Raw genomic sequence first — 6,737 nt, forward strand, 5'->3', positions numbered from 1 at the left:
AAGAAGAAGAAGAAGAAGAAGAAGAAGAAGAAGAAGAAGAAGAAGAAGAAGAAGAAGAAGAAGAAGAAGAAGAAGAAGAAGAAGAAGAGAGCTAGATAATTTAAAATGTGATTTCTAGGGCAGAGGCCTAGTAATGTTCTGTTTTGTTTGAGGTTATTTGTTTGTTTGGTAGGTTGTTTGTTTGTTTTTTTTTGTTTGGTTCTTTGGTTGCTTTTTGCTTGTTTGTTTATTTTCCTGAGACAAGTTTTCTCTGTTGGAATCCTGGCTGTCCTAGAACTCATTCTGTAGACCAGGCTGGCCTCAGACTCTGAGATCTGCCTGCCTCTGCCTCCCGAGGACTGAGATCAAAGATGTGCAACCACCATGCCCGAATGTTCTAGGTTGTTTGCTTGCTTGGTTTAAAACAGGGTCTCCCTAAGTATCCCAGAGTGGCCTCGAACTCGTGATCCTCCTGTCTTAGCTTACAGTAGCTAGGATTACAGGATACTTTGAGACCGGTATGGTAGCACAAGCCAGCATTTGGAAAGTGGAGGCAGTAGGATCAAGAGTTCAAAATCATCTTCAGCCTCATCGTGAGTTTGAGGCCACCATGGGGTACACGACACCTTCTCTCAAAAACAACAAAAGGAAAAGAAAAACCACAACAAAACAGCAATAACAACAACAAAACCTCAGAGAACAGGCAGAACAGCTCAGTGACTGAAAATGTCTCCCATGTATACCATGGCATGAGTATACCCACACATATACATGTGCGTGCACATACACACAATAATAAATAAAAATAAGCCAGGCGGTGGTGGCACATGCCTTTAATCCAGGCACTTGGGAGGCAGAGACAGGCGAATTTCTGAGTTCGAGGCCAGCCTGGTCTACAGAGTGAGTTCCAGGACAGCCAGGGCTACACAGAGAAACCCTGTCTCAGAATAAATAAATAAATAAACAAATAAATAAATAAATAAATAAAAATAATTTTTAAAAGCACTTGTTGGGCAATGGTGGCACATGCCTTTAATCCCAGCGCTTGGCAGGGATTCAGATCTGTGTGAGCGAGTTCCAGGACAGCCAAGGCTACACAAAAAAACCCTGTCTCTCAATAAACCAAAAGGAAAAAAAAAAAAAAAACCTCTAGACTCAAATATGGTCACATCAACTTTATACCTAACTGTCACAGAATGCCACGTGATTGTACAAGATTCTGTTCCCTTCTCTAGGTTCCCAATGTGTCATCCTCAAGTCATGTGTTCTAAACTTGATCATCCGGCCAGTTGTGGTGGCTTCTGTCTATAATCTCGGCACTCAGGAGGGAGAAACAGGAGGATGAGAAGTTTGAGGTCATTCTGAGCTACATTGTGAATTTGAGGCTAGCCTGGACTACCTAAGACCCTGTGTCAAATAAAAATAAATAAAATAGTGATCTTATGGGCATTGGTCTCTTCAAGCTCCCGGAAATCTAAACTCTTCGAGGTTTATGGAAAAGGCATGGTTCATCTCCCTTAAAAAAAAATGATGGAAATGCCTGACACTTTGTTAACCTCGGTCCTGTTGGAGGAAGAAGGTGAGGAGACACATAGACACTGTGTCTCTACAGGGAAGGAAGACGCAAGGGGCCACATCTATAGTGGGGTTCTGAAGGTGGCAGAGCTTTTCAGAGGTAATGTCTCCACCATTAGCTTCTCATCAGTGTGCTCAAAATGCCAGATTTTTTTTTAAATGATTGATTTATTTTGTATATATGAATGCTAGAATACCCGTGTGCCAGAAGAGGACATCAGATTCCATTACAGATGGTTGTGAGCCACCATGCGGTTGCTGGGAATTGAACTCAGGACCTCTGAAAGAGCAGTCAGTGCTCTTAACCACTGAGCCATCTTTCCAGCCAGACTTATTAACTTAAGGGAGAATGCATTTGTCTAGCAAATGGTTTCCAAGGGTTCCACACATGGCCACCTAGCCTCACGTACTTGTGTCACAGCAGCAGGAGCACACAGTAGAAAAAGAGATTCTTGACTTCATGGTGGCTAGGAAGCAGAGGGAAAAGACAAGACTAAGTTATTAGCATTCTCTTCAAAGGCACACCCCTGGTGACCCTTCATCTGGCTAGGCCTCCCTTCGCAAAAATAATTGAGGACCAAGCTCCCAGAAATCTACAAATTACCTGTGCCCTCTGTCTCAGGGTCCCTCACAACACCACACTCTCAAGGTCCACTGTAGAGATACATTTTTTTGCAACCTACTTTTAATAAGGGTTCAACCTCTCCTCTAGCCCACCACCCAGCAGAGGTAGTGGAAGAGAAAAGTTCCTAGGATATGGGGGAAGTGGACCTGTTCAGCAATAGTTCTTTGGGGGCGAGCTTGATCTTCTTTGGCAGCAGTTCAGTCTCATAGCAAACACCAAATACGATTCAGCAGCTGCAGACCAGTCCTCTAGGCAGGCAGACACCAGCATGAACCAGCAGCTACAGTCCAGTCCTTTCAGCAAACAGACACCAGGCACAAACCAGCAACTGTAGTTCAATCCTGAAGAAACTGCCAGGCTCACCAACCGACCTGAGGTGAGGCCGCAAAAGCAGCAAGCTGCCACAGGAACCTCACAAGCAGTTCTTGACGAGTTTCTCTCAATGGCGGCATTATCACAAGTTGAGCTCAACAACGTATCTAAAGCAAACCAATACATTTGTGTGGCTTTAGCAAAAAAATAGCGAAGTGGAGCAAACCAAACCAAAGCTCAGTGCTTGCTTCCTACTGTCTATGGGGTCATATTTATTCTCCTTCATCAAGCGTCCTTTCAAGTGTTTGCTTTAGCAAGACGTCCTTTCACTTGTGTGCCCCAGCAAAATATCATTTGATATAACTAACTTCCAAAGAACTAGGAGTTTCCATTTCAGTCCACCTACAGAAGAACCGGGTTCAAAGCCAGCTGACATGCTCTGGTCTTAACACACCTCTGTGTTTGTTGAATAGTTGTCTCAGGGTTGTGATGGTGGAGGCCATGAAGCCATCCCCTCAGTTACTTCTCAAATTGAGGAAGGAACTTGTCTCCTCAGTGTGAGCAAGGCAGGTGGTGGGTGAGAGGAAGACAGACAGATGGAAGGCTCACTACACTGTAGCTGTCTACAGATACCCCATAACAGGGCATCATATCTCATTATGGGTGATTGTGAGCCACCGTATGGTTGCTGGGATTTGAACTCAGGACCTCTGGAAGAGCAGTCAGTACTCTTAACTGCTGAGCTATCTCACCAGCTGGCCTCTGTTTATTTTGTTGCTGAGAAGCGAGTGGGCAAGCAGATCTGACCTACACCAGTGACGAAAAGATCACAAGAAAAAGGAACTACAAGGAGGTAAAGGCTACTGGGAGCCATGTGACAACTATAGGAGAATAGGAAGGGACCAGCACCATGGCTTGAATATGGGCTGTCCCCAAAGAAGGCTCATATACTGAAGGCTTGGTCTCCAGATGTTAGTGCTAGTGAAAGATGATCAGATCTGGTGAGAGTACTAACTTTAATAATGGGTTAACCCACTGATAAACTATCTGGGCTATAAAGAGTTGCAGCCGGCTTGGAGGCTACCTGCTTAGTAGTTCATTGGAGGAGTATGTTTGAAGAATATGCCTGGCTGCACCCCCATCACTCCCATCTTCTCTCTGCTTTCCCAGCTGTCATGAGGTAAACAACTTTATTCCATCATGTCTTTCCACCAGGGTGTTCAGCAGCCCCCATGGTCCAAAGCAATGGGGCCGTCCAACCATGGTCTGCAACCCTCAAAATCATGAGCCAAAATAAACCCTTCCTCCCTTAAGCTGGTTTCCTCAGGTATTAGGTTAGAATGCTAGAAAACCCGCACAGTGCAGGTCATAGAAATAAAGAATTTCCTGAGCTAAAAGGCCCCATAAATTCTGCCACTCCCATGATGCCTGTATCTCACTAAAGTCCCTGTTGAGTAGCTTTCCATTCTACATCCAGAAGGCCTGATTATAAATGGAAGGCTACAAGCCAATGAGATGACGTAGCTGGTAAAGGTGTTCACTGTGTGCCTGGCTAGTCTTACATCAAACTAGTGGTATCTGAAAGGAGGGAATCTTAATTGAGAAAATGCCTCCATACAACACAAGGCATTTTCTTAATTAGTGATGGATAGGGGAGGGCCCTGCCCACTGTGGGTGGTGCCATCCCCTGGGCTGGTGGTCCTGGGTTCTATAAGAAAGCAGGCTGAGCAAGCCATGGGGAGCAAGTAAGCAAGCAGCATCCTTCCATGGCCTCTGCATCACCTCTTGTCTCCAGGTTCCTGTCTTGTTTGCGTTCCTGTCCTGATTTCCTTCAACGGTGATGTAGAAGCATAAGCCAAATAAACCCTTTCCCTCCCCAACTTGCTTTTGGGTCATGATGCTTCATCACAGCAACAGAAACCCTAAGACTGTGCAAGTCTGACAGCTTGCATTCAATCTATAGAACCCACAGTAAAAGGTGAGAACCAACACCCAAAAGTTGTCCTTTGACCTTCACATGCACAGCGTCACATGCATGTGCCATCGCCCGTACACTCATGAATCATATACACATGAAATAAACTTTAAAAGAAAATAAATGAAAAAAAAATTGAAACCCTGTGTTGGAGATGTTGTTTAGCGGTAGTAGAAATTGCCTAGAATCCCCCAGTGAGGGGCTGGGGGCGTGGCTCAGTGGTAGAGTCCCTGCCTAGAATCCCCCAGTGAGGGGCTGGGGCGTGGCTCAGTGGTAGAGCCCCTGCCTAGAATCCCCCAGTGAGGGGCTGGGGGCGTGGCTCAGTGGCAGAGCTCCTGCCTAGAATCCCCCAGTGAGGGGCTGGGGGCGTGGCTCAGTGGCAGAGCTCCTGCCTAGAATCCCCCAGTGAGGAGCGTGGGGGTGTGACTCAGAGGTAGAGCACTTGTCTACCAAGGAAGCCTTTGAGTTCAATCCTCAGCACAGAAGACAGACAGACAGTCAGACAGACAGCGAAAGCAGAAGTCTGGAACGGAGATATAGCCTAATCTTTAGAGTGCTTGCCTAGCAGGGACAAACCCTTTGGTTCACTTCCCAGAACCACATAAAACTGAGTATGAATACAACACGCTTGAAACCCTGTACTCTGGAGTTGGAGACAGGATCAGAAGTCCAAGGCCATCCTCAGCTACATAGCAAGTTCAGGGCCAACCTAGGATACATGAGACCTACCTCAAATGAGAAAGCAAAAAGAAATTGAATCCTCATTGTGCTGGGGCAAAAACTGTATGCCTGCAACATTCACCATGACTATACAACCATCTATACTCTATGGACCTGGCAAAAAGTCAAAATTTACTCTATTAGCTTAATAATTTTTTTTTTTTTTTTGGTTTTTCGAGTCAGGGTTTCTCTGTATAGCCCTGGCTGTCCTGGAACTCACTCTGTAGACCAGGCTAGCCTCGAACTCAGAAATCTGCCTGTCTCTGCCTCCCAAGTGCTGGGATTAAAGGAGTGCGCCACCACCGCCTGGCTAGCTTAACAATTTTGATGAAAGCTAAAGAGTATATTGCCCACCATTTGAGAAGGTGAGATAAGGACTGCCAAGTTCAAGGACAGCCTGGACCATATACTGAGACCCTGTCTCAGAACAAAAAATGTGTAGGGGCAGTGGCGGCACATGCCTTTAACTCCAGCACTCAGGAGGCAGACGCAGGTAGATCTCTGAGTTCCATGCCTGCCTGGTCTACAAAGCAAGTTCTAGGGCAGCCAGGGCTACACAGAGAAACCCTGTTTCAGAAAAACAAATAAAAAACAAACAAACAAAAACATCTATTCTTTCCATATAAGCCTATCAGATCAATATATCTCTCAACCTTATTTGAGAAGCTTCTATTTGCAGTACTTTTTTTTGTTTGTTTGTTTGTTTGTTTGTTTTCGAGACAGGGTTTCTCTGTGTAGCCCTGGCTGTCCTGGAACTCACTCTGTAGACCAGGCTGGCCTCGAACTCAGAAATCCACCTGCCTCTGCCTCCCAAGTGCTGGGATTAAAGGCGTGCACCACCACCGCCTGGCTGCAGTACATTTTTAACACCGAAACCCATACCCGGACAAGGTGAAGAAAATAAGAGGCTGCTGAATGCTCACCCCTAAAGGGAATATATACACCCCACCTCTAACCCCAAACCTGAGGGATCATTGCAAAAGAGAAGGAGGAAAGACTGTAGGAATCAAAGGCAGTAATGACTACAAGGAAAAAACAATCCTTCTGAGCACAACAGGAGCACCTCACACATGAAGTCCCTCCTGGTCTTGACAGTATGCACAAAACCAGTGCAAGCCCCAAACCAGCTAAATCCCAGTAAGGGAAAAAGGAGCTAGTGTTGGCCATTGTTTGCTGCTGGGAGAGCAAGAATTTCTCTGAGTGTATCTGCTGGTAAGCAGAGGACACTCCAAGGGAAGCACACACAGCCAAGAATATTTTAGACAATACAATTTGGTTTTGAAAGGTTAAAAAAGGTCCCAGACGGCCAGTGGGGTATACTTTTGATCCCAGAACTTGGAAGGCAGAGGTAGGCAGGTCTCTGTGTGAGTTCAAGGCCAGCCTAGTCTACAAAGTTCGAAAATGAGTCTCAGGACAGCCAGAGCTGTTACACAGAGAAACTCTCTCCTGAAAAACAATAAAAACAAACTAAAAATCCCAAACTTTGGTGGCTAGGGAAGGGGGAGAGGATCAGAGAAGAGTTGACCGGGTGAACATGGTCTAAACATGTCA

The sequence above is a fragment of the Grammomys surdaster genome, unplaced genomic scaffold (assembly GCF_004785775.1).
Source record: "Grammomys surdaster isolate TR1022 unplaced genomic scaffold, NIH_TR_1.0 166, whole genome shotgun sequence".
Lineage (NCBI taxonomy): Eukaryota > Metazoa > Chordata > Mammalia > Rodentia > Muridae > Grammomys > Grammomys surdaster.